At 37.8% G+C, this 27,513-nt stretch overlaps 4 long non-coding RNA genes across 7 annotated transcripts in view; all 4 read right to left on the reverse strand.

Annotated features, from left to right (window-relative positions):
* Positions 1-810: 810 nt before the first annotated feature.
* Positions 811-2,477, reverse strand: LOC135222939 (uncharacterized). 2 transcript variants are annotated; one of them, XR_010316399.1, is made up of 4 exons: positions 2,195-2,477; positions 1,732-1,796; positions 1,309-1,401; positions 811-1,112 (listed from the first exon to the last, which is right to left on the reverse strand). It is a non-coding gene; the product is annotated as an uncharacterized LOC135222939 (long non-coding RNA). The 2 variants fall into 2 exon arrangements; XR_010316398.1 differs by lacking the exon at positions 2,195-2,477 and having other exon boundaries at positions 1,732-1,976.
* Positions 2,478-5,244: 2,767 nt separating this feature from the next.
* LOC135222940 (uncharacterized) lies at positions 5,245-12,732 on the reverse strand. Its single transcript, XR_010316400.1, has 2 exons — positions 12,558-12,732; positions 5,245-6,740 (listed from the first exon to the last, which is right to left on the reverse strand). It is a non-coding gene; the product is annotated as an uncharacterized LOC135222940 (long non-coding RNA).
* Positions 12,733-13,758: 1,026 nt separating this feature from the next.
* Positions 13,759-22,688, reverse strand: LOC135222941 (uncharacterized). Of its 2 annotated transcripts, XR_010316401.1 has the most exons (5): positions 22,466-22,688; positions 21,486-21,557; positions 21,187-21,329; positions 19,791-19,874; positions 13,759-13,815 (listed from the first exon to the last, which is right to left on the reverse strand). It is a non-coding gene; the product is annotated as an uncharacterized LOC135222941 (long non-coding RNA). The 2 variants fall into 2 exon arrangements; XR_010316402.1 differs by lacking the exons at positions 13,759-13,815; positions 21,187-21,329 and having other exon boundaries at positions 19,793-19,930; positions 22,466-22,685.
* A 632-nt stretch (positions 22,689-23,320) lies between these two features.
* Positions 23,321-27,513, reverse strand: part of LOC135222943 (uncharacterized) — a 7,172-nt gene continuing 2,979 nt past the window's right edge. For both annotated transcript variants that reach the window (XR_010316404.1, XR_010316403.1), the window contains exons 3-4: positions 25,143-25,244; positions 23,321-23,692 (exon numbers count right to left, since the gene is read on the reverse strand). This is a non-coding gene — a long non-coding RNA (uncharacterized LOC135222943). The remainder of the gene's footprint in view (positions 23,693-25,142; positions 25,245-27,513) is intronic.

Genomic DNA, 27,513 nt, shown 5'->3' on the forward strand with positions numbered 1-27,513 from the left:
ATAGAGCTTAGTCAGCATTGGGAAAACAACCTTGATTACGTCTTGCTCAACATTCTTTCTGTTATCATTGCAAACTCGTGCTATCCTTTAAACAACTTTCTAAACAAACTGAAGGGTCGATCGTATATCTTGCTGCTGTGTTGTGGTAAATAATAATGATGTATTATATGAATGTTGATATAAATTTCAGTAGCCATAAGCTTCTGTGTTCAACATGATCTTATGTTTGTTTGTATGGTGTTTTTACGTTGCATGGAACCAGTGGTTATTCAGCAACGGGACCAACGGCTTTACGTGACTTCCGAACCACGTCGAGAGTGAACTTCTATCACCTGAAATACACATCTCTCACTCCTCAATGGAATGGCCGAGAATCGAACCCGCGAATAGTATTAAACATATACGAACCAAACATATTGCGTGGTATTGTATGCCAACCCACTATGATGTATTCTATTCATCAAATATATCTGGCTTGGTTTAAATGTTGCATTTATATGTTACATTCTGGTAACCAACATAACTAAATTTTTTTTACACTATTTCTTACAGACGTAAAAATTAATTGACGAAATATGGGCCAAGATTAGTGCTCATAGGAATACCAATTGTTTGTTTGTTTGTCTGGTGTTGTTACGTTACATGGAACCAGTGGTTATTCAGCAACAGGACCAACGGCTTTACGTGACTTCCGAACCCGTCAAGAGTGTACTCCTAGTCAGTCTGAGAATTATATTGCTGAACCTAAAACATACGTCGTATACGCAGAAAACCCTTGCAGAAGGATTGTGACTACAAAATGAATCTGAATTGTTAATAGAAATAACTATATTATAGGTGAAACGGTAACAAATACAAAGAAGGGAATGTGCTACAGAGTTGCACCAACGCGTTCATTTGCTGTAGCTTCCATACGACAGGTCAGGCAAGCATCCTGAGGAAGAGGAACGCCAAGAGGAGGAGAGGGACTGTGAAGGGCATCGCGTTTGAACTGTTGCACAGGTCAGTGTCACAAAAGCAGACAGTGGCTGGGTATCCCTCCAGTTTGATGGATGAACAGTTGCTTTGGTGTTTGATAGGATCGCAGCCATAGCTGGTACCTGCGTCTGGACCTACAGAGAAAAATTGGGAGGTAAATAATATGAGAATGACTTGCTGCGACCACAGACGTATTATTAATGGTATATTGAGATATAATTATAACCGATGACTTTTTATCTAAGAGTTCCCTTGCATTCTTTCGACTAAATGTTCAAATTCTTATGAGCAAATTTACCCGTTTATTCAGTTAGTACTGAAAGGACTCACCCTCGCTTATAACGACCTTTATACATGACGCCGAGCATTCTATTTTCCGGAGAGAGCCATCGCTTTCTGAAAAGTGGCACTGCAGGCAGTATCCTGGAAAGAAGTTATTTTAGAAACGGTTTTCTCCCAAAAGATGAAATATGTAATTTATGCCAATAAGAACAACTATGCCTCTGTGGAAACATTCATCCGGCGTCAAGTGAAAACGCGTATTATAATTATTTGTTATTTATTTATAGTTTTGTTATCAGTGTTAATTAAAGGAACCTTATCTTATACCTATGGCAAGGAGTGACGTCACGGGAAGCGATTACTGAATCTTCTAAGAAATTCGAGAATCGTCAAAGACCCCATTCCCACCATGTAGAGATCGTGAGAGAGAGAGAGAAAAAAAAACCTCGTTATAGAGAAAATTCCACTTACCAATTTGTGCGACGGAAAGCGTTACCAAAACTAAGGCACTCAACGTCGTCTTGGGAATCGCGAACCTGTTGGAAAGGTACTCGAGTTAATGAAAGATCAACGCATCCGCATCCAGTAACAAAAACGTTATATATATCAGATGCAAGTGTTTCCACTTCATTCCTGGGTCCCGCTCCACACCCTCTCTCAGTATTAACACCGGAACGTATATATTTTGCCAGGGTTGCCACCACAAATACTTCTATAATTTTTCCACGTTTGGAGTTTTGTCAGTGTTGCCAACACAACTGCTTTGGAAGTGGTTATCTGTCTCACCTGTGCCAACACAAGGATGCAAATCCTGTTAAATAAAAACTTCACGTTTTCTCAAATTACGCTTATTCACAGGCTCGCACGAAAGTGTTGTATGTATGGTCGAGTGTTTTGTTTTGTTATCCATTTAATACAACGCCGAAATACTCACATTTTTGGTTACTAGCGATGTATACGTAGATCCGAAATACAACGTCAAACGAGTTTACTTGTTATCAACACATCAGGCAGGCGAGTTCTATCTGTTGGCTCTTATCAGTGTTCGATAATGTGAACGAGGTTATCGTCGTAAGAGAATATCGTCGATTGATGGGTATTTCCATTTTTAAAGAATGATTGAGACTTGTACAGACGTTTAAATCCATTTACAGTTTGTTTTTAGAGTTAATGAGAAGTTTAGACCGGTGTTCGAAGCGCACTGTATTCGTCGTTTGCAATTTAGACTGGTCTTTCCTCCAGCCGATTCCCGCTACTGAATGACGTCACGCCTGTCTTATCCAAAGCTTTGTCTCATTTACATTTTCATTAATCATGCCGTTTTCCTGCAACTATACTTGTGATAAATGAATAGATACTAACTTTGTTTTTGCTGAAAATATCCCTCTGCCTTATTACTGTCATTCGAACACAATTTTAGCTAAAGTTTTTCTCACCCCTGACCAATTTTAGAACAACCATTTAATTTTTGCTGCATTTCTTTTTACTCAAAGTTGGTATTTATAGAATTAATTGTTTTCATAACTTTGTCTTAGAATACCACAGTTTTTCAGTTGTATGTGTGTGTGTGTGTATTTGAATTGTCTTGAAATTCAGGCTTCCAAAGGATGCGGTGTTCATTTGAAAGTTACAAAAGATAATAGAAAAGGCAGAAAAAATAAGTTACTTATTAGAAAAAAGTAAATAGATACATGAATGAATGAATTAATAGAAATAAATAGAAATAAACAAATAAATAAATAGAGAAAAATAAACAAATTATTACAATACTAGGTTAATTGTTTTATTATCATTGAACATTGACCTACCTCTACAGAAATGCTACAAGTTACGCAAGACCTTCCGTGATATTGGTCTGTGGACGTTGTCATGAGCCTCTTGGTAATCAGCAAAAGTTCCATACATTGCTGCACAATATGTCTTTGCACAAATGTCTGATCTGAACAACTCTTGCCTTTTCTAAAATCATCTTGCCTACACTTGAAGAGTTTTATCAATTTTTTTTCTACTGCCAGTATACCTAACTTATTTTTTTTTTTTTTTTTTTTTTTTAGCAATTGCTTAAGACCTGGTCGTTCGTTTTATATACTAATTACATTCTATACGAATTCGTTTCCAAGTTTTATTTCGTCTACAGCTAAAATGTGGAACAGCTTGCTCGGCGCAGTTGGTTTGTTTGTTTGGTGTTTTTACGCTGCATGGAACCAGCGGTTATTCAGCAACGGGACCAACGGCTTTACGTGACTTCCGAACCACGTCGAGAGTGAACTTCTATCACCAGAAATACACATCTCTAACTCCTCAATGGAATGCCCGAGAATCGAATTCGAGGCCACCGAGGTGGCAGGCCATGACCATACCGATCACGCCACTGAGGCGCTTTGGATTTCCTTTTGGATCCCTCTTGGGTTTAAAGTCTGTTAAAGGACGCTGTCCTTAAGGATTTCAAGAAAGAAAGAAAACTAACTGAGTATCTTAATTGTAACAACTTCAGGTTCGGTGCACCTTCCCTTCGGCCCCCAGCTGCATCCCCTTTCATTCCTTTTACTGAATACACCCATTCATATTCTCTCTTCCATCTTCCTATCCGCCATCTCCTATCACTTGTTTCTTCTTGGTGCAACTGCTTTGAGGTTTTCCTCCTGCTACACCTTTCAAGCCCTTTCACTCTCCGTTTCCCTTTCATAGGTCCCAGTGCTTGGCCCTCGGCCTAAATTCTATATTCCATCCCATTCAAACCTTCTTGAATACCTTTGCTATAACTTCCTCTGTCATCAGGCTTGGAATTCTCTTTTCACGTGGAATGAACTAGCGCCTCAGTGACGTGATCGGTATGGTCTTGGCCTGCCACCTCGGTAGCCGCGAGTTCGATTCACTGGCATTCCATTGAGGTGTGAGAGATGTGTATTTCTGGTGATAGAAGTTCACTCTCGACGTGGTTCGGAAGTCACGTAAAGCCGTTGGTGAGTAACCACTGGTTCCATGCAACGTAAAAACTATACAAATCAAACCAAACGTGGAATGAACAAGGTTGAAATTTCGTTTAGCGTTCCATTCCATTGAAACGAAACATTCTGGAAAATCTTGTTTCAGTGCTAAGGTACTGTTGTCGTCTGAGTAGGTAACGCATGACCGTTTTCAATCCTATTTAAAGCATCCTGACAAACGTAATCATATGCATCCATTAGCACAATTACGAGCTGTAGATATCTACATATGCAATATATATATATATATATATATATATATATATATATATATATATATATATATATATATATATGTATATATATATCAATAAAGGGAAGAGGACACACAAATGTACAGGCTGTCTTTATTGCGACGTTTCGTAATTATCCAATTAGTTACATCATCAGGCTGTTAAAATGAAAAATAAAATTCCTAGTAAAATTGTAAAACCAAAACTAAAAATTAAACATTCAGAAATGCAAAAGCTGAAAAATTGTTCTTTCAAAGTGTACGAAATGTACACATTAAAATTAAGGGAATTAAATTATGACCATTTCAAGCCCTGCGATGCATAGGTTTTCTTAAATATCTTTTTATATATCAACTGTATCTCCTGAAAATTTGGCACAACATGTTTTACACCTTCCGCTAATATATGGCAATATAATTAAGTACCCTGAATTAATAATTAAGGCCCTTTACTTAGCAAATTTTCAATTTCCTCAGTATTAGTTGTAAACATACGAACACCTGTCGTTGGCTTAGCCAAAGAGTTAGGAAAGAAGCCCCGCCCACTCCTCACTTTCTTACTCGATACTTATGAATGGAATAGTGTACTACCATATGTTTTATTTACGTTTTAAAATGTATACGAACTACCATTTGTTACTGATTACTTTTCATAAAGCCATTTGTATGATTCTGTTTATCATGTACCTTTCTTATTTATTTCCATGAGAATGGTGTGGCAGTGGCAACTTTAGATTATTATTGGGGATATAAATATGGAAGGAAAAAACAGATCATAGTTTATTTAAAAGTAAGGTCACTATATACATTATTCTATTATATATATCCAATAAAGTATGTACAATATATATAGAAATTTTACAGATTTTGAAGTAAATTTTTGCAGTAACCATGAAAACAGCATAGACACAAAATAAAAAACTGGTGGATAAATATATCAAAACTTATTAATTACAGGACTATATATACACACGTATACGGATATTTCAGCTCACTCCCCGTCACTGTCTAAAAACAGATCGTCCTCGTCATCAATGGCGACGTTGACAACGATTGGATCTATGCAATCCCGGACGTTGTCAGTAAGCCAGTATTCGTTCTCGAAAGCTTGACTTCGTTGGAGAGCTCATTCCCACACCTGTTTAGTGACAGCAAGCCTTGCTTCCTCCAATCTGGCCTTTAGGTCTGCCCTGGTGAAATGCCGTAACGATGAACGTACATATAGCTTCATATGCGCCCATACCTGCTCGATGGCATTGAGTTCAGGATGGGAGGGTGGAAGGCGGACGACTTCATGCTCCCACGAGCGAATGGTGTTACCCACCAGATATTGTGGCTCCGGCTTGTTTTGTTTGCAGATCTTCAGCAATTCAGGGAGTGTGGCGTGTGATAAATAGGGTATGCCTCGATTTTCCAGCCATTTTATTAAGTCATCCTTTTTAGTTGCAGATGTGGGACAATAACTATCCTCTGTTAACATATTATGGTATGGTGCATTATCTATTACCAGGACAGACGGCTCAGGAAGGGATGGTAAAAGTGATCTTGTCAGCCATTGGAGGAACAATTTCCCATTCATCTCTCCGTGGTAGTCCCCACTGGTGTTTTTTGCCGGGAAACAGAGAAAAGAATTCTCAACGAATCAACTCGATGAGCCCGCAGGCGCAGCAACCACTACAAATCGTTCGCCTTCTCCCGGAGGCACTTGACGGCTGTATGTATAGCTGGTAATTGGCTGAGCACTGTCTACCCATTCCTTGCTGTCCGCGAGGACAATGCTGCAACATGATTGCCATAGCAGAAATAGTTGTATATATATATATATATATATATATATATATATATATATCATATATATATATATTGTCGAGGAATGCTGTGCTGCCATCTCTTGTTTATATTTTCACTCCATGGACTAAAGAAGTTATTTCTTTTTTTGGCTGTCCTTGTTTTTGTCGAGGAATGCTGTGCTGCCATCTCTTGTGTATCTTTTCACTCCATGGACTAAAGAAGTTATTTGTTTATTTGGTTGTCCTTGTTTGATTTTGTTTTCTTAACATGGAGAGTCCCCGGCATTTCTCTGATCACTACCTGACACCTAGCCACCCGTAACAGTAAGTACTGAAAAGACTCCTTTATATAAATTGTTCTATGTATTAGTGTCTTATATAATGTCGTGTGTTAAAGTGATTCAGTGTTTATAAGTGTATACTGTGTAACTAATTAAGATTGTTTGTGTATTGGAAATGTCATATGTTAACCTGTGAGTGTTGAAAGTTATAGAGTATAACAGTTTTACTTCATTGTGCATTTTCTGCATTCAAGAACATAATTATATTATATAGTGTTATATAGCTGTAAATGTTTATATTTTGCAGAACTCCTTAGACCTTGGTCAGTCTTCTCCATTCTTGATCCTAGACTCTAGACTCTTGGTCCTTGGATCTTATTTCATCTTAAGACGCTCCTGATTCTTCGTCAGATTGTAATCACGTGCAGTACTTTTCCTGATCCTGATTATACTCGCAAGATCTTCATTAGACCTTTATATTATTATAGAAGTTCCTGGTGTTATACATGAAGTTTGTTAATTTGTATGTTCAGTTTGTAAATATTTTAAGTTAATCGATTTTTCATGTTATACCTTTATATTAAAAATTAAACAAGGAAACTTAAAATTGAACAATCATATATATTTTTAAAAGAACCAGAGTTCATGGAATATTGAATATATAAAAACCATAACTCGACAATTGGCGCAGTGAGTAGGATGATTTGTTCATGAATTTAATGTTTTCTGTTTTCTATTTGATTTTGTACCAGGAATTGATGAGAGAAGTGTCTGACTTGGACCCCAGGTGTGTGTTGGTTTCAAATTGAGTCTTGTTTATCTTCCCTTTTTGATTCTATGGAAGTAAGGTAAGACCTTGAAATTGTTAAAAAGGAGTTTGTTTATGATATTTAATTTTTGGCTGGTGGTATGTCGCTGTCCTGTTGTTGACTTAAAATTTTTTTTAAGTTTTGCAATGCGTTTTTGTATAGAGCGTTAATTAGATGTTAAGTATCTTGATTATATGCTTACAATAACTTTTGCATTCTTATTAGTATACGGGCATTAATTAGTTTGAGTATCTGATTAAATGCTTAATTTTTGTGTGCATTCTTAAACTTATATAAAGTTTGCGCGAGTTGTTTACAGCAATACATTATGAATTAGTTTTGTGATTCAGTGTTTGCTAACAATGTAACTGCGTTATTGTTATAATGGGCTTGCTTTAAGTGACTTGTTCTTAGCAGTCTGTTAAATAATTTATGCGTGGGTCAAAGTTTTAACTTCGCATTCATTAGGTGGTGTTTACATTTTGCGATGTTTGATTACTCACGTAGTGTAATTTTCTAGTTGTCGTTCACTTGTTTTCAAGGTAATGTTACTTGGATGTATTTTGTACGTTTAGTTATCATGTACTGATTTTTAATTTTCATTATGGATGTTAAACCGTTAATTGACAGTGCAATTAAACAAGGCCTTACTGGTACTCAAATTGATGAATTTGTACAGAAACAGTTAAAGCTTCAGATAGAATATGACTAGGTCAGAAAGAAAGCAGACTAAAGAGAAGAAAGAGTCGCAAAGCGTGAGTTAGATAAACTAGAGTGAGAGTAGACGAGGAGAGAGAGAAAGAAAACATGAATTAGAGTTACTTAAATTGAAATCTAGTCCTGATTACACTCCAGATCATAATCCCATTGTTGATCCCTTAAGGTCTTCTTTGCCTAAAATTCCACCATTTGACGAGACCGTAGATGAAATAGACTTGTACATAGATTGCTTTGAGAGATTAGCGAAATTTTACAAATGGAAAGAAGAAAATTATTTAATGTTATTGGGAACTCTATTGCGTGGTAGAGCTTTGAAAGTTTATTGTAGCTTGTCCAGCGATATTGTCAATAATTTTGTTGCACTTAAGAAAGCTCTGCTTAAAGCTTTTCACATTAATTCTAATGTATATCGAAGGAAGTTTAGAGATTCTATTATTGATACTGACGAAAGTTTTGTACAGTTCAATTGAAATTGGGACAATATTTTGATAAGTGTTGGAACTAGCAAATGTAGAGAAAAATAATATGAATCTGTTAAGAGATTTTATGATTTTTGATCAAATGTTATCTAGTTGTTCTAATGATCTTCGTTCATTTTTGCTAGAACAGTCATTTCAGAATTCGTGTGAACTTGCTGAGAGTGCAGATAGATATCTAGTTGCTCATGGTATGAAGAAATGCCGTAAGAGTAATGATAAAATTCACTCTAAACCTCATGCTAAACCTCTTGCTGATAAAAATTCAATTTCTCCTAAAGTTTCGAATTCGGTAACTACATCTGATTCTAATGTTAAATGTCATCATTGTGGTGAAGTTGGTCATATTCGTCCTAATTGCTCTGTGTACAAATTAAATAAGAAATCTGATAAAGTAGTGCCCTAAAATAGGTGTAGTACTTGGCCGTGAAGAAAAATTGCACAATTGTGTAACTGATACGATGGAAAGAATTTTGATCAGTCAGTTGAGATAGTTTTTGATACTGGGTGCAATACCGTGGTTGTTAGATACATTAGTACCTTTAAATTACCCTCGTGGCAGGAAAGTGAAAGTTTGACTATCTTGGTAGACCTTTGTACCTAAATACAGTGCATACAATTGTTGAGTCTAAATTCTTTTCTGGTGAAGTTAAAGCTATTGTTGCCCCCATACGTTGCGCAGATGTCATTATGGTCTTATACCTGGACTTAAAACATAATGTTGATGCAGGTTTAAGTAATTCACGGTGATGAGTTTGCTTCTGATTTTAACGTTAACGTTAATGTTGTAACGAGAGCAAAAGCTAAGTGTAAAGTAAATGAACGTCCTATGTCCTAGTAATCTTTAATCTTCGGATAAGGAATATGGTCTTATTCTGATGAATTTAGGAAGTATCAAAATGAATGTCCTTCACTTGCTAGTATTCGTAAGTTGCTTGATAACTAAGAAAGTGTAACCTTAAAATGTCGGACAGTAAAGTACGTAAATATTGGAGGTTTAATATATCGGAAGTGCATTGAAAGTAGTAAACTGAAGATGTGGGAAAAATTACAGTTTAATTGTGCCAGTTCAGTACCGTAATATAATCAAGTTAGCACATGAATCTTTATTGGCGGGACACTTTTTCATCTCTTAAGACTATAGATAAGATCATGCAGAAATTCTATTGGCCGAGTGGCAAGCTTAGATATAAATATTCTGTAAATCTTGTCATTAGTGTTAAAAGTTCAGGCCAGTGAAACCAAAGAAAGTACCTTTAGTGCCAATGCCCATTGTGAATGAACCTTTTTCACGTATTGCTATTTATCTAATTGGTCCTATCACTCTTTCTACTAAGAAAGGTCATAAGTATATTCTTACGGTGATAGATATGGCTACTCGATATCCCGAAGCAGTTTTTGCTTTACGCAATATTGATACAGTTTCTGTAGCAGAGGCATTAATGGAGATATTTTGTAGAGTTGGTATACCCAAAGAAATCCTTAGTGATCGTGGCACTCAATTCAAGTCTGATCTTATGTCTGAAATTAATAAACTATTATGTATCAAAGCCATTTACACAAGTCCTTATCATGCATCTTGTAACGGAATGGTTGAACGTATGAATGGAACTTTGAAAATATGCTAAGGAAAATTTGTATTGATAATCCGAATGAATGGGATAAATATTAATGTTGCATTATTTGCATATCGTGAAATTCCAAATGATAGTTTAAAGTTCAGTCCTTTTGAATTGCTGTACGGTCCGAAAGTAAGAGGTCCATTATCTATTTTGCATGAATTGGTGTCTAATAACAGTATTGATGGAGAATTAACTACTAGTTAATCAGTACATAATTAACCTTAAGATAAATTGCTGAGCATGGCTGAAGTTGCAGTAAATAATGCCAAGGTTAGTGCCAAGAAATATAAAGTATTTTGATAAGAAAACCTCCTCTAGGAAATTCAAGGTTAATGATGAAGTTTTGGTTATGCTTCCAAATAGTTCAAATAAATTCCTTATGCAATGGAAAGGTCCATACGTAAGCACTGAGTTCATTCTAATGGTGTTGATTACTATGTCAAAGTAGGAAGTAAGTTAAAGTTATATCATGCAAATATGCTTAAAACTTATCATAGAAGAACTAAGATTAGTGTAATTCAACAAGAAGTAAATGATCTTGAAAATTCATCAAATTTGTTTTCAGCTCTTCAAGCTGAAGTACAGCCTGTTATTGCCGTTACTGACGATAATTGTTGTGAATTGCCATCAAAAGATGAAAACTCTGGTAATTATAACTTTTGTGAATCTTTTTCACCTGATAAAATTAATGATCTTAAATGTTTATTGAAGTCATTTACAGACGTCATGAGTGATACTCCTGGTCGTACTAAGACTATTTCTCATAATGTAAAATTACAGTGATGAACCAATCAGAGCTAAGAACTACCCAATTCCTTTAAGTTTGCTCGATGAATTTAATAAGGAGGTAGATAGAATAATTGATATGGATATTATTCGACCTTCAACTTCTGACTATTGTTCACCTGTTATTGTACGAAAACCTAATGGAAGTATAAGTTTGTGTTGATTTTAGAACTCTTAATAAATATTCAGAATTTGATGCAGAACAGATGCCTAGTATAAATGACTATTTACATAAAATGAATGGCGCTAAATATTTTACTGAATTAGACCTGTGTAAGGGGTACTGGCAGGTTCCATTAGATCCTAGAGCTATGAAATATACAGCTTTTTCTACTAAGTATGGGTTAATGGAAATTATAAGTGATGCCATTTGGTCTTAAAACCGCGTGTGCAACATTCGTAAGATTGATGAGACAAGTATTGTCAGTATTGTCAGGGTTATCAAATGTATCTTGTTATTTTGATAACATTATTTTCAGTAAATCCTGGAGTGATCATCTTAATCATATTAAAATAGTTATTTCAAGAGTTCGTGACCATGGCCTAACAGCTGGTCCTGATAAATGTTTCTTCGCATTCAGTGAAATAAAGTATCTTGGGTTATAAAACTAGGAAATAAATGTTTATCGCCTATTAAATCCAGAGTAGATTATATTGTTAATAGGCCTGTTCCAACAACAAAGAAGGACTTGCGTTCATTTATGGGAACATTAGGGTATTACAATAGATTTATTCCAAACTTTTCTATTTTGGCTGCCCCGATTAATGATTTATTGAAGAAAAACTGTAGTAATCAAATTGTCTGATAATAAACTTAAATGTTTCAATGATCTTAAAGCTTATCTTTTAAAATCTATCTTTATGTTGCCTGATGTAGAAGAAAAGTTTTATTTGCGAACAGATGCGTCGTATCATGGTTTGGGTGCTGTTATATTGCAGGATCATGATGGTATGTTTAAACCTGTTTGCTTTGCAGGTAGGAAATTAAATAAATCTGAATTGAATTACTCTACTATTGAGAGAACGTTTTGCAATTGTTTGGGGAAAAGAAAGATTTAAAGAATTTTTGTATGGTAAAGAATTTGTTCTTCAAACAGATCATGCACCTCTTAAGTATCTTAGCAGTATGAAAAATAAGAATGACCGCCTTATGCGTTGGGCTTTAAGTTTGCAACCATATTCTTTCTTTATTGAGTACATAAGAGGGTCTGATGATGTGTGTTCAGATATGATCAGTAGGTGCATATAGTTTTTTGTTTTAAGCATGTCGTTCAAACTTAGTAGGGGGGTTTGTCGAGGAATGCTGTGCTGCCATCTCTTGTGTATCTTTTCACTCCATGGACTAAAGTTATTTGTTTATTTGGTTGTCCTTGTTTGATTTTGTTTTCATAACATGGAGAGTCCCCGGCATTTCTCTGATCACTACCTGACACCTAGCCACCCGTAACAGTAAGTACTGAAAAGACTCCTTTATATAAATTGTTCTATGTATTAGTGTCTTATATAATGTCTTGTGTTAAAGTGATTCAGTGTTTATAAGTGTACTACTGTATCTAATGGAGATTGTTTGTGTATTGGAAATGTCGTATGTTACCTGTGAGTGTTGAAAGTTTATAGAGTATAACAAGGTTTTACTTCATTGTGCATTTTCTGCACTAAAGAATAATTATATTATATTGTGTTATATAGCTGTAAATGTTTATATTTTGCAGAACTCCTTAGACCTTGGTCAGTCTTCTCCATTCTTGATCCTAGACTCTAGACTCTTGGTCCTTGGTCCTTGGATCTTATTTCATCTTAAGACGCTCCTGATTCTTCGTCAGATTGTAATCACGTGCAGTACTTTTCCTGATCCTGATTATACTCTCAAGATCTTCATTAGACCTTTATATTATTATTGAAGTTCCTGGTGTTATACATGAAGTTTGTTAATTTTGTATGGTTCAGTTTGTAAATATATTTTAAGTTAATAGAATTTTTCATGTTATACCTTTATATTAAAAATTAAACAAGGAAACTTAAAATTGAACAATCATATATTTTTAAAGAACCAGAGTCATGAATCAGATATTGAATATATAAAAACCATAACTAGACTATAATATATATATTACATATATTATCCCTTAATCATTGTGCCGCTAAAGTACTATATATATATCTATGGCAGTCATGTAAAATATGCCTGATTGGTGAATGTCAGTAACTCTGAATAAACATTCAAGCAGTAAAAATTATTTTTTGTATCTTTAATCAAAATTTAAAATTTTCGTTTCCATTAAATAAACGAAGACAGTCTTTCACTTGCTAATTCTCATACTATAAGATTTACTTGCTATTTCCCTAACTATAAAATCATTGTGGTGCTCTCACGGTTATCCTGGCTAATTCCCAAACTATAAAATCCATTGTGGTGCTCTCACAGTTATATAGATCTATATAGATATATATAGATATAAAGAAAATGTTGGAAGAGTATTTAAAATTCGGCGGCTAGGCCTACGAAGAGTTGTGCTTGCGAGGACAATTTTGACTGCTTCGGGAGATCACTTTCAAGTCCTCATGAGAGCAAGGCCAATTGAATATAATTCTATTGGCCTTGCATCAGAGAGCACAGAGGCTGCTAGCAGCTGCCCGCGAGCAACCAGGTTGGGAATGCGTGCATCACATCATAAGCCCGACCAGAAGGAACAGCATAAGGAACGGAAGAGTCAGCGTTGCCACATTGGAGCTATTGCAGAGCCTTGTGTTGCAATAGCATTCGATGATTTCCCCTGATATTGTTGGCGTAGTAATACAGGTATCGTTTCTCTTCGGAGATGCACAGCCCCTTACCACCTCTGTTTCTTCGCCTACAATGGAGATATAAAAGTGAGGAGGAACTGGTAAATAAATGTGGATATATAAATAGATAACTTGAGGTCATTAGCGGATCCAGAAAAAATTCTTGGGGTGTGGGCACCAATTTTCATATTATACATGCATACATACATACATACATACTATATGTGCAGACATCATGTGTATATAATATAATATATTTAGGGCTTGTTGCCTTGTATGATAAGGCGCCCTATGAGGTAATGTTAGACTTGCGATAATCTTACGCTAAGTCTGTTGGTATTGCACTTCCATCTTCAATGGAGTGTCTTGGGGTTTGTAGATCACTTACGAAGTCGGGATTATCTTCTTGTTTATGACGATGTGTTAAACTCATGATGATTCGGTGAGGAGGTTCTTGTAGAAAACACTAAGTATAAAAATATATATATATTCGTAGTTTACATGGTGAAGATCAGGTATGATTGTACAAGTCTTCTAATAACGATAGCTTAATCGCTTCTGCCAATGATGATGGCTACTTCTGTTCTCTCTACATGATAAGCTTAGGTAGAGAGATAAAAGTCTTCTAATGACGATAGCTAACTCTATTCTGCTCGTCTACCATCTGTTACAAGTTATGAAGGAAGCAGATAGTAGCTCGAACATATGAACATACAATCAGATGACATAGTTTTACATACGAACACACAATCAAATGAGACACGCTACAGATCACGTAGGCCGTTTGAATTATAGGTCGCGGTAGTTGTCTCAAGCAGGAAGCTTGGACTAAAGTTTTATAAACAATTGAATGACTACAGGTGACGGCATGTTATCTTAGCCTACTTTTATTGTATACGTCATCTTTAGCGTCTCTAGTCTGATCACATTCCTGCAAGCAATCTGGTTGACCTCTCTAGTTTTAGTCTTTTATATATATGGACTAACATTCCATATTTTATTATGTAAACACTTACATATATATGTGTGTATTTCTCATATATCTTACAGGTATGAATTGATGTGTTAGTGAATTAAGGCCTGTCCACACGATCGGGCCTGATCGGCGGACTTCCCCTCTAACGGGCACACTTGATGGGCAAACCGTCAAATTGCCCGATGGGTCTTGTAGCAAAATCACCACGGTTGTGCCGATGGCGTTTTACTTCGACCCTGCCAGACGTATGTTAACCATATACATTTCTTTTACCGAGCCATTTGCTTTGCACCATATTCTCTTCTTTTTCCCCATTTTCGTCACACACAAAGCAATTATCATGCTACGCTATCTTCTTCTTTGGGGTAAGCACCATGTTTATCGTACCGCACTGAACACACTACTGGCATCGTCGGGCACGCCCACCTCTCCATCGCCTCACCTGTGGACAACATTCATGGGTAAGCCCGCCAGAATTTGCCCGTGAACCCCGGAGCACGCCGATCAGGCCCGCTCGTGTGGACAGGCCTTTACATACTGTGTCAGCTGCTCTTGCTTGGAGACAGAGAGCACTGTAGAGACAGCCTTCTTGAATGAAGGAATCTGATGCGTATGCGTTTTAAGCTGGTGGCTGTCCGTACTGTTGCCACAGGTGGTTTTGAGGCATGTTGGGTATGTACATTAGTTTGTACGTTTATCATAGGTCTGACTGATCAAGGCAATTGAGGGAAAGACTCATTTCTTTGTGATAGGAAGAAAGACGGTTGAGGGAACGCCAAGTGTCGGGAGAAAACCCCCATCTCAAGGTATGGCACATATTTTAAATGACTTCGTAACAGTTTGCCTTTGAAAAGAGAGGAGTGTGAAGTGTATCCCTTTACTTAATACTGTGTTATAAGAAATGTAATTAATATATCTTTATTACAGATGGGCTCTATACCATGATACTAGAGACGGGATTCTCTAACTTGACTAATACAATGTAACAATTGACATTTTGAGTCTAGGAGTGATTACTTAGACTAAACCAGGAGAGTGGAATGATAACTTATAGTTTTCTTTGTGGGGCATACTTGGGTTTTTATCACTGACTTATTAATCATTTTGTTCTATTTTATGACATCTGCTTTGGGTAATAAATACAGTAAGTCCTCGGGTTACGCCGGTCTCGACTTACGATGTTTCGTGGTTACGAACGCGCCCCCATAAAAATATAAAAAATAATATTTTGCGTCGTTCCGTCTTACGCGGTTTAGCGTCGTAAGCAACGTAAACAAACGCGAACTAGTTCCGGGCGCACGGCGGAAGAATACGCTTTGTGGGGGAGAGACGGCGTCGCTTCGCTACGCTCATTTCTCGCCCATACGCCATTTTGGTTTGTTTACACTGCCTCCTCTCTCTCCCTCGTGTTGTATCGTTTTTGTAACTTTTTGCTCTTTGTTATGGCTCCCAAGCGCAAGGCAGACTCTTCTGATGGTAGTGCATCGAAGAAAAGAAAGGCCATCACCATGGAAATTAAAGTGGACATTACAAAGCGATCTGAGAAGGGAGAAACGCCAACAAACATTGGCCGCTCGCTTGGCCTTAGCCGTTCGACCGTTGCTACCATTATCAAAGATAAAGAGCGCATCGTTGAACATGTGAAAGGATCTGCTCCTATGAAAGCGACAGTGATAACTAAGCAGTGTAGTGGTCTAATAATTGAAATGGAAAGGTTATTGGTGCTTTGGTTGGAAGACCAAAATCAACGGCGTATCCCAGTCAGCCTTATGGTGATTCAGGAGAAGGCGAAAAGATGTTTTTTTGAAGAGTTGAAAAAAGAAAAGGGGGAGGGAAGTGAAAGTGAAGAGTTTTGTGGCTAGTAGGGGTTTGGTTTATGCGCTTTAACGGCTCGGGCCAATTACCATAACCTTAAAGTGCAAGGTGAAGCTGCTAGTGGGGATGAGAAAGCAGCGAGTGAATTTCCTAAAGCGTTGTCTGAGATAATTAAGGAGGGGGGTTATTCTGCTCAGCAAGTGTTTAACGTAGACGAGACAGGTTTGTTTTGGAAACGTATGCCTAACCGCACTTACATCGCCAAGGAGGAGAAGTCATCACCCGGTCATAAAGCCAGCAAGGAGAGGCTAACTTTACTTCTTGGGGGTAATGCTGCTGGCGACTTCAAACTGAAGCCCTTGTTGGTGTATCAGGCTGAAAATCCAAGGGCACTCAAGGGCATTTGGAAGGGTCAACTACCAGTAATTTGGAAGTCCAACAAGAAGGCATGGGTGACACTTGCAGTGTTTGAGGACTGGTTCGTAACCATTTTGTTCCAAGTGTGGAGCGGTATTGCGCCTCCAAGGGTATCCCCTTTAAGGTGTTGCTAGTGCTGGACAATGCCCCTGGACACCCTGCCCAGCTGGGAGACTTCAACCCTAATGTCAAGGTGGTTTACCTTCCACCTAATACCACGGCCCTTTTACAGCCTATGGACCAAGGAGTGATTGCTTCGTTCAAGGCCTACTACCTACGAAGGACAATTGCTATGGCTTTACAGGCAACTGAACCAAGAAGGACTTGACTCTGAAGGACTTTTGGAAATCCTACAACATCCTTGATGCTGTAAAGAACATTGCTAATTCCTGGGAGGAGGTTAAGCAAACAAACATGAATGGTGTCTGGAAGAAAATTTGTCCTCAATTTGTGAATGATTTCCATGGGTTTGAGGACACAGTTCAGCTAGTTGTCAAGAACGTTGTTGCCCTGAGTAAGGAAATCAATTTGGAGATGGAGGTTGATGATGTTACAGAGCTGCTGGAGTCTCATGGCGAGGAGTTATCTGCTGAGGACCTGATACAACTGGAGAAGCAGATGATAGAGGAAGAAGAAGAAGCACCCACCCCAGAGCCTAAGGCTTTCACAAGGCAGGACTTGACAAGAGGTTTTGCGGAGTTGCAGCAAGCGTTGTCAACTTTTGAGGCTCAGGATCCCAACTTGGACAGGTTCACTAGGGTTTCCAGAGGCGTCATGGATTTGATGCAGTGTTACAAGGAGATCTTGGATGAAAAGAGGTCGCTCTCTGTTTCAGACTAACCTGGAGCAGTATTTTAAGAAGGTAGAGAGGCCTGCAGGAGATCCTGTACCCTCTACCTCAGCTGCCTCTGCTAATCCAGACTCGCCTGCCCCACAATCTCCAGCACCTTCTGAATGTTCTGCTGACCCAGACTCACCTGCCCCAGTATCTCCAGCACCTTCTGTAGGTTCTGCCTCACCTAAAGACTCACCTGCCCCAACATCTCCAGTAGTATGTTTCTGCCTCACCTCAAGAATACACCTGCCTCAGCATCTCCAGTAGTATGTTCTGCCTCACCTCAAGAATCACCTGCCTCAGCATCTCCCAGTAGTATGTTCTGCCTCACCTCAAGAACTCACCTGCCTCAGCATCTCCAGCAAACTTGTTTTTTTCTGGAGGTTCTTTTTCTCTTTCACTAACCTCCCCCAGTCTCTCCAGCACCGCAGCTTCCTCTCCAGTGTGCAAGCCAATCAAATTAATAAAGGTAAGGAATTGTTCTCTCGTTGTTATTGATAGGTATTTACATTAAATCATGTGGTATTTTTTTCAATGTTCCGACTTACGCTGAAAATCGTGTTACGACGCATCTTAAGAACGGATCAACGTCGTAACTCGAGGACCCCCTAGTATATTTTTTTTTTGTATTTGTGAGCTTAATAGCCTAGTGACATGCTTGCAGATAGAGGGCGCCTGCTGCCACAGGTAAGAGTTGTTAATTTGTGTAGTTTTGTCAAAAGGGGGGGTTTTTATATATAATATATATATATATATGATATATATATATATATATTATATATAGTATATATATTCTTATTTTATGTTATTATATTATCTAAGACTTCAATATTATATTATTATTTTTCATGGGGGGTCGGGGGCACGTTCCAAAGGTGGGCCCCCCTCCATCCACTAGTGCGAGGCATTGATCTCCAAGGGGTGAAGGAAGTCAGGGTATGACAATGGAAGAGTAATTTCTGAATGTAAGATCAGTGGGACGCTATTATTATTCCCAGGCATCTTTTCACAAATTACGATTTCCTGGTAATGGAAAAATACCCAAAGAGTCAACAGGTGAGGGTGATGACCTTGAAATGATTATGACACAAGAGGGGGAGAGAGGGGGTGGGAAGTAGCGGTTCTGTGCATTTTCTGGTGACAGATTACATGAACTTATGTCAATAAATCATGACACACTGTAGAGAGAGAGAGAGAGAGAGAGAGAGAAACATGTCTGATATGACAGTAAATTACGTCTTAGTGCAGATCTTTTTACATAATTCCGTTCTAGGATAATATGAGTTTATTCTATAAAAAAAAAAAAATTAGCCGTTTCCTATTTCATTTAGGTACCAAAAAAATTCGTGAAATTTTGACAATTTTTTTTAGCCAAAAAAACATACCGCTTTTTTCTCTTTTCTGATTTTGACATCTATGGGTCCTACACCTTTTCTGGCAGTCAATTATTGTAAATAGTAGTTTTATGAAGGATTCCCTCAGTTTTTGTGTATATAGCGTATTTTGTATATTTTGTAAATATTTTCGTAAATTATTTTTTGTATATATTTATTTTTTTAATATATTTGTAATAAATATTTAGTTTATAGATGGGTATGATTTATCTTCTCAGTAGTGTTCGGCAATGGCGAAATTAATTTTAGAAATTAAAATGTACAGCATAGCTACAGTTTTTGAATTTTCACACACATATATACACAGTAGTAGTTGTAATTGTTTTTGTCGTACAATTATTGTTGTTGAAATAATCACTAACTAAGCAAACTTTTGCCACTAAGAATGATTTATTGAAAGAAAACAATTATTCTCTCCTTAAATCCGCCACTTACGTCACACACACACAGAGATAGAGAGAGAGAGAGAGAGATAGAGCAGTGACATGAAAGACAGATTACAACACCACATTCATTGATGGTTACCCAAACTAGAAATACGCTCTACATTTAGTCGTCCACATCAACAAGTCAGTAAGGAATTAGTTTACATCCCAGAAAACTTACCAGTGATTGTGCATCTCTTATAGCAAGATCCTCCGCACTCTAATCGTAAGCTACCTTGTGTGTGACATAATAACCGACTGGATCCTGGAAAGAATGAGAGGCACTATTTACAGTTCGCTACATTCCAGCAGAGTTGATTTCTGAAATAAAGAACGCAATGATAAGTGTATGTTTAATTGTGTGTTTATGTGTGTGTGTTGATGCGTTTGTCTTGTCTTTGTATTCATATATCTCATAATAATCAATAACACATGGACCCCCTTTTAATTGTTTACCAGTCCCCCTTAGGGTAATGTGTTACGAGTGATCATGTTACATGGATATCATGTCCTCCCCTTTATATGCTGTGACTCAATATGATGATTGAATTTTGATAATATCCTTGTGCTAATAATTCATGCCATGGTGGTCAATATGTCGTCAGTCTGATCTGTTTCCCACAAGGAACGTTCGTTTGTTTGCATGGTGTTTTTACGTTGCATGGAACCAGTGGTTATTCAGCAACGGGACCAACGGCTTTGCGTGACTTCCGAACCACGTCGAGAGTGAACTTCTATCACCAGTAATACACATCTCTCACCCCTCAGTAGAATGCCCGAGGATCGAACTCTCGGCCACCGAGGTAGTACGCCAACACCATACCGACCACGCCACTGAGGCGCTCTCACAAGGAAGGGATATGGGCATCTTCCTCTTAAACTTAAAGGGAGCAAAAGCTAGGGAGGAGTAGTTCATGAAATCTCCGGATGTGTCGATACCACCAAAGAATTTCCCCGCCTGCACTTCACTCTCATTTTACGAGCCATTATCCAGAATTCTCTGGGTGAGACGTAGAAATCAGAACGATTTTTTTTTTGGTTTGCAGAAGAAACTTGCCTCCCTCGAAAAATTGAATTCTTCTATGATTCATTGAATTTGTTTTTTGTGATGGTAGTATTAAAACTCACCACATTCATTTACATTCATAAACTTTAGGTAGTGGTGGTACCCACAGTTCTTCGTGAGAAATTTGAAGTGCAATGTCACCAACATTTTTGTTTAAGAAACACTGGAAATATATTAGCTATCCATTATGTTCATCGCCAATAACCAGATTTCTTGTGAAGGTTTGTATTTATTAAGAAAAATAAAACTCAGGTCATTCATGATGCAGTTGCATAAGCAATCGAACAAAGTTCTGCACTTAATGTTACTTATTTCAATGTAGCGTAAGTGCTATTTTATTGTTAGATCTTGATTTCTCTCTATTTGACGGAATCCTGTGGAATGATATGCCTTTTGGACACTTGCCAGAAGTATTGGCACAACCAAACGCCATACAAGTTGGCACAATTGACCCTATTTGAATGACAATTGACCTTAAAAACGAGGACAATACCGAGGACGAATACTGTACTATACGCGTGCTTCGCTGCTTTTGTGAGGCGACCAGGGACAGTCACCGCGCCGCGCCACTACGACGTCATCGGTACTAATCCGCCAGATGGCAACATAGTCGAATCCTGGAGAAATGGCGCTCTCCATTGAAGTACCTCGGCGCTAATTTGAAATTAAATTGTAAAATCATGAGATTACGTATAGATTCGAGCAATGGCTCATTTTTTAAGCTTATTAAAAGGTGTATTCGACGAAATTTAATGGCTACAAACCAGAAGTTCCTCTTTAACTAAGAAGGACCCAGAAGACTTCACTCACCTAGGTGGACAACAGGGAGAACAGAAAGTGTTACCAGAACGACGGCTAGTAATTTCATCTTGGGGGAAGGACCTGAAAGAAAAAGGCTAAATTAATGAAGAATAAGAACCACATTATAAAAGATTTAAAATATGGTATTGCCCGAGGTAATCGTCCTTAAGATTACTACTTTAATCACGAGTTAAAAAAAATCTTCAGAGACGGACTTATTAAATGAATGAAATTCGTTTAGTTTTTACAAAGGAAAGGAAATGAACTTCCTAATGCTTGTTAAAAAATCACAGCAATACTGGAAGACTCGAAATCCCTCTCACAAGCACAAGGACACACACGGAGACACAAACACATTATCAAGTACACCTTGTAAATCTTGTAGTCCTCCGCTGAATCCAAGTCTGTCAAGTTTCTATCGTTACCCCAGTGATCTCCAGCCACTTTTCTTTATCAAATCTGTAAGAAGGACAACAGCCAAGGCGACATAACGTTACCCTACAGCACACCCGACTCGTTTACTGCAGATTCACTCGACAAGACCCCAACATCAGCATCAACCTTAGTCACTTCATTGTTTTTTTTTTTCTTTCTTTTACGTAAATACAGCGGTAACGCAAGAAATTTTACAGTATTAGCCTGCTGGCGCTGTCAGAAGCATTCTCGTTATCAACAAAGGGCATCAGTAGGGGATGTAAGAATTCCATAGGCTGCTGCGCTCGCACAAAAATTCGATCGGTGCACTGACTTGTTATTCTCCAAACATTTTGTCAACTTCTCTCTCCAGCCTTTTGAGAACATGGACACATTACTTGTCACAACCGACGTAAAGCGTAATGCGTCTACAGTTATTACAATTCAGTCGAGTCGCCTTTCCTTGACTTCCAGTTCCCGATCTTCGGGCTTTGTTTCCTCAGTCCATATTTTGTGAAAGAGTAGAGTTGGTCTATGACGTCATTTCTTGGACAATTAAAATCATCGCTACTCACTTGTTGAGATGTTCCGCGAAGCGAGGTTTTGATGACTGTTTAGATCAGTAGCTAACAGACCTCTACAGACTGCTGGCCAGAGCCACTTGTACGTAGGTCTGTGTCAGCCTTATCGGGAAAGCAGAGGGCTGATTGCAACTGTTCTACGCAGTTGCAAATCGATGACGACGAAGCATGATACAAGCTGAACGCATGCGCTTGTTTTGAACGTTTGCTCTCGGTTCTAATGACTTACCTGTGCTCAACCATTTTTCTCTAAAGGTTATTTCTGCCGTTCACGATTTTGTCTCAGTTTTTGGGGGGATTCACAGTCTTCCTCCTGCCAAGAGGATTGTCCATCGCTTCCTGTTGGGTTAAGGCTCACAGTTTCTTTTTATTTTCTTTAGGTGCGGACTAGGTGAGGCAACCAAGTTCCCCTTGCCGTCGGCCTCTTCTCTAAAAAGAACAAGTTTCATCCTCGCGATGATTCATATATCACGTCATATTTAGATTATACCCTTTTGCCGTGAAGTTCTCGCTAGGCTGGAGTTTACTTCTATATGAAGTTGTTTTCAAGACATAAAGCGCCTTACGTTGAAACTAAGCCGTCTGAATATTCGAGGTTATATGCACCTGATGCTGTTCAGCCCGAAGACAAAACAGCCTTTTGTCGGTCCACCTCAAATTCTTTCAGATTCTTCATTAACATACTTGAACATTTATTAGTTTTTTTTTTTTTTGGCTACCTTTGCGAATGTGTTAACACCGAGACTATCCATATAGATTTCATCTAAGCAAAATCCATTAATCAAATCACACAAGCGACGTAATGGTAAAAGGATCTCAGCTGAAGTATTCGTAGGAAAAAAAAAAATGTTTATTTGAAGTCTTTATTGTGCGTGAACAATATAGCAGATTAAAGTTCCACTGGTACGTGAATTCATTTCACGCTTGCCAACTGACTCGCAGTCAGCGTGCGCCGCGGCTAAACGAGACGAAGCTACCAATGGAATAAGGACGTCTTCCAGCCCAGGACGCGTCACGGGAGGTCCTCCTACTGGACGAGCACCTTCCAGACGAGGACTGCGAGAAGGAGAGGGACGGACAGCGTCTTTGCGCACGCGCTGTTGCAGAGCTCTGTCTTGCAAAAGCAGGTGATGACAGACCCCCGGTCGTCTGCTCTCGTGCTGCACCCATCGCTCGGGAGGTCGGTCGCACCGCAGCCGTAGACGATCATTCTCTGGTCGACTGGAATCAGAAAAAGAAGAAGAAGATGAAAAAAACAGTGAGATATTCTCAGACATTTTCAGTCTGCTTTTGGCAGGGGATCTACGTGACTTCTATAACAGATCTGAAAATCAATAAGAGTAGAATAGTATCGGCAGATACCCTTGTTAGATCAACGGAAATGGAAAAGTAGAAAAGAATGATGGAATTTCAATGAAAGTGAATGGAATTCAGAAAAGGGACAATTGCATTTTATGAATTCCGTACTTAGATCAGTGCACAAAAAATCTAATCATAACCACAATATGATAAGGATTTTACCTAATCAACACAAGTAAGATAGGAACACGAACGGCGCAACTTTCTAAATATACTCTCTCCTTGATAAACTTCATATGAAGTAGATAAAAGACACGCACTTAAACGAGGCCGTAAAAGATAAATATTCTAAATTTTTCCAAAGACTAATGATACCGTTATACGGAAAATTATCCACAGGCTGATAATATAGTTATTAGTAAAATGATTCGAAGAACGAATTTTTACATATAATACATATGTAACATGAAATCATATAAATGTATTTTCACAGTCCAATATAAACATACTCCGGATTCAGCTTTTATGAATGAGGCGACTAAAGGAAATTCGGACAGCAAATTCAGTTTTACAGTAAAAGAGAGAAATGACAGGGACTTTGGAATAATATACTTGATGAGGATTGCCGCATCTCATACAACAGGTGTCGGCAAGGGAAGTCATGTTAGTAAATTTGGAAGGGAAAGTTACCAAGCAACGCCAAATAATATTGCGAACACTAAAATGTTTTACCCGCAAATGGCTAATCTGGCAACTTTGGTACCGAGCCAATAGTTTTTTGGCTTTCAAGTTTCATTTGAATAATTATTAATTTCAGAAAATTCAGTGTCCTGTCAGATGCCAAAGAGATAGGAAGTGCGGCATTTTATGTTAGCCTAGTTTTTATTATCTTGCAAACTTTACCCAAAATACTAATTAATAAAAATTATCTTCCAACTGATTCACTTTGTCTTTCAAATAAATGCATTTCACGTGAATCTTCTACAATACTTTAAAGTATTAATGAATGAAAATTAATTGCCTTTTTTCTTTAAGTATTTTATTTTGTCTGCTTAGATATCAATTATTTTGCTTAATATGCTATGCGGCCCTATGAAACTGTTCATTTTTTAATGTGGCCCTTACACTGAAAAGTTTGCTCATCTCAGTACATACAGCATAAATTAACAAATGTAATTCTCTTTAGCGATGAAAAGCTGGGTCCGTATTTCATGTCTGTAATCAAAACTGTATTGAATGCTGCTTTCGACTGTGAGTAAATGGCCTGTTTTGCTAGAACGTTAACGTGGTGTAATTGGATACTGACAACGGTTACGCAGTTTTTACTTGATCCTTGAGTCGTATGTTATACAATGGAAAATTTCAAGCTTACTGAAACGTATGTCCATTTTTACACAATTGGTGACCCCGTCATCGCAGACCTTTTCTGTAGTCTCCCCTTGGATTCCCATGTAGCACTTGAAGAAGCAGTGGCCTGGAGACAGAGAAACAGACGATATCATTATTTTTCAAAGAAGCAAATTTTTGTCAGTTTAAGAGGATTAATTTCTTATCTTGTTATTATCTTTAAAAAAATTCTCTCAATTTAAGGTGATTAATTTGTCATTTTTTTTTAAGCAAGCAAATTTCTCTCAATTCAAGGGGACTAATTTCTTATCATCTTTAAGCACGCGAATTTCTCTCAGTTTAAGGGGAATAATTTTTTATCATTATCTTTTAAGCAAGCAAATTTCTCTCAATTTAAGGGGACTAATTTCTTATTATTTTTTAAGCAAGCAAATTTCTCTCAATTTAAGGGGACTAATTTCTTATTATTTTTTAAGCAAGCAAATTTCTCTCGATTTAAGGGGACTAATTTCTTATTATTTTTTAAGCGAGCAAATTTCTCTCAATTTAAGGGGACTAATTTCTTATTATTTTTAAGCAAGCAAATTTTTCTCAATTCAAGGGGACTAATTTCTTATCATCTTTAAGCACGCGAATTTCTCTCAGTTTAAGGGGAATAATTTCTTATCATTATCTTCTAAGCAAGCAAATTTCTCTCAATTTAAGGGGACTAATTTCTTATTATTTTTAAGTAAGCAAATTCCTCTCAATTAAGAGGACTAATTCTTATTATTATGTTTTAAGCAAGCAAATTTATCTCAGTTTCAGGGGACTAATTTCTCATCATTATTCTTTAAGCAAGCGAATTTCTCTAAATTGCAGGAGACTAATTTCTTATCGTTATTTTTTAAGCAAGCAAATTTCTGTCGATTTCCAAACGGAGAATATTAGGCCTACACTCGGCGAGAGAATGAGGACGAAAGCATGATTGAAGATCGCAATTATCGAATGTTTTCCGTGCAACGTCTAAAAAACGTAATACATAAGCGACAAAACTGACAGAAAAGGGTTTCACTTCAATCAAAATGATGATAAGTATGACATTATCAGATTCACATACTTAAGAGCAAAAAGTAGGCGCGTCTTATCTCGAGGAGGAGAAGGCTCTCATGCAGGGTGTTACCTTCGCAAAGGAAAATAACCTTTAAGAAGGCTTCCCTTAGTGTTCACCCGAGGAGAACTTCCCTATCGGCATTTATCGCACGGGCAGAAGAAATAACAAAGATTGGTTATTCGGCGCAGAAACTGTAACTGACTCCAGTTACGTAAACAGCTACAGAGATAAAATATTTCCATTACAAGCACTTCCTTTACACTCATTCCGCTACTTCAAGTTATACAAAAGGCAATTCAGAATACGTCCGACCTATTGCTACGCATGCATTTCGAAAGGATTTGCTCCTCTTGGTCTACTACATTCATGGTTGGAATGCCGTTTCACTCTTTTACGTGAAAGTTAAAGGTAATACGGATGTAATTGAATGTGATACGACAGTCACATGAGACCAGCCATCCCTCCACCACAACATCCCCCCTTCAAGAAAAAAATTGATACAAATTATCAGTAAGAGCTAGCTGTCAACGTGGCCATGTTTGAGCACAAATTAAGCTTCGGAAAATTTCGCGAGCAAAATTACATTGATTTCATATGGACTTTACTATATGACATCGCTGTGGACATACCTACGCGTCTCACAAGGAGTTGTGAGGACAATCCAGATTCCAGGCATCCATGAAAAATTTTGGAAGTAAAAAATTACGCGAATGAAAATTACCGTCGATTTCAAAAGTCATCGAGACCAAAGGAACAGAATTTCATTTCCCTCAGTCGCTCGAGTCATACAGCGTAGTTCGTAAATTAGTTTCTTTACCCGTCTGAGTGATAAAGTACCTACAATGCAAAAAGCATTTCGTTCAGCTGTTCGATTTACTTAATGCACATTGAATCTTAGACGGCGTTATGGCCTCCCAGTAACAGAACTAACTCTACAGAGACGCTTTCTTATCTTTAAACCATCATAGAACCTCAATTTTTAAGGCGCGCTGTAGTAATTTGACTCTTAATTTAGTCTTAAGAGAAATCAGAAACGTCATGAGGGACTATAGCTAATTCACTAAAGGTAGATTCTTGAATGAGCCCTATGCTTAGGAGACATTTGTTTGGCGGCCACTCATTGGCTGGTACCGGGAGGTAGGCAGCTCCCAGCCAATCAGCGGCCGCCAAACAAACGTCTCGTAGGCATAGGGCTCGCCCAAGGATCTACCTTAAGTGAACCAGCTATAGTGCACCTGAAAATGGAGGTGGTAAAATATTAATTAGCCCCCTTGAATTGAAAGAAATTTTCTTGCTCAAAAAA

This window comes from Macrobrachium nipponense, chromosome 8 (assembly GCF_015104395.2).
Source record: "Macrobrachium nipponense isolate FS-2020 chromosome 8, ASM1510439v2, whole genome shotgun sequence".
NCBI classification, from domain to species: domain Eukaryota; kingdom Metazoa; phylum Arthropoda; class Malacostraca; order Decapoda; family Palaemonidae; genus Macrobrachium; species Macrobrachium nipponense.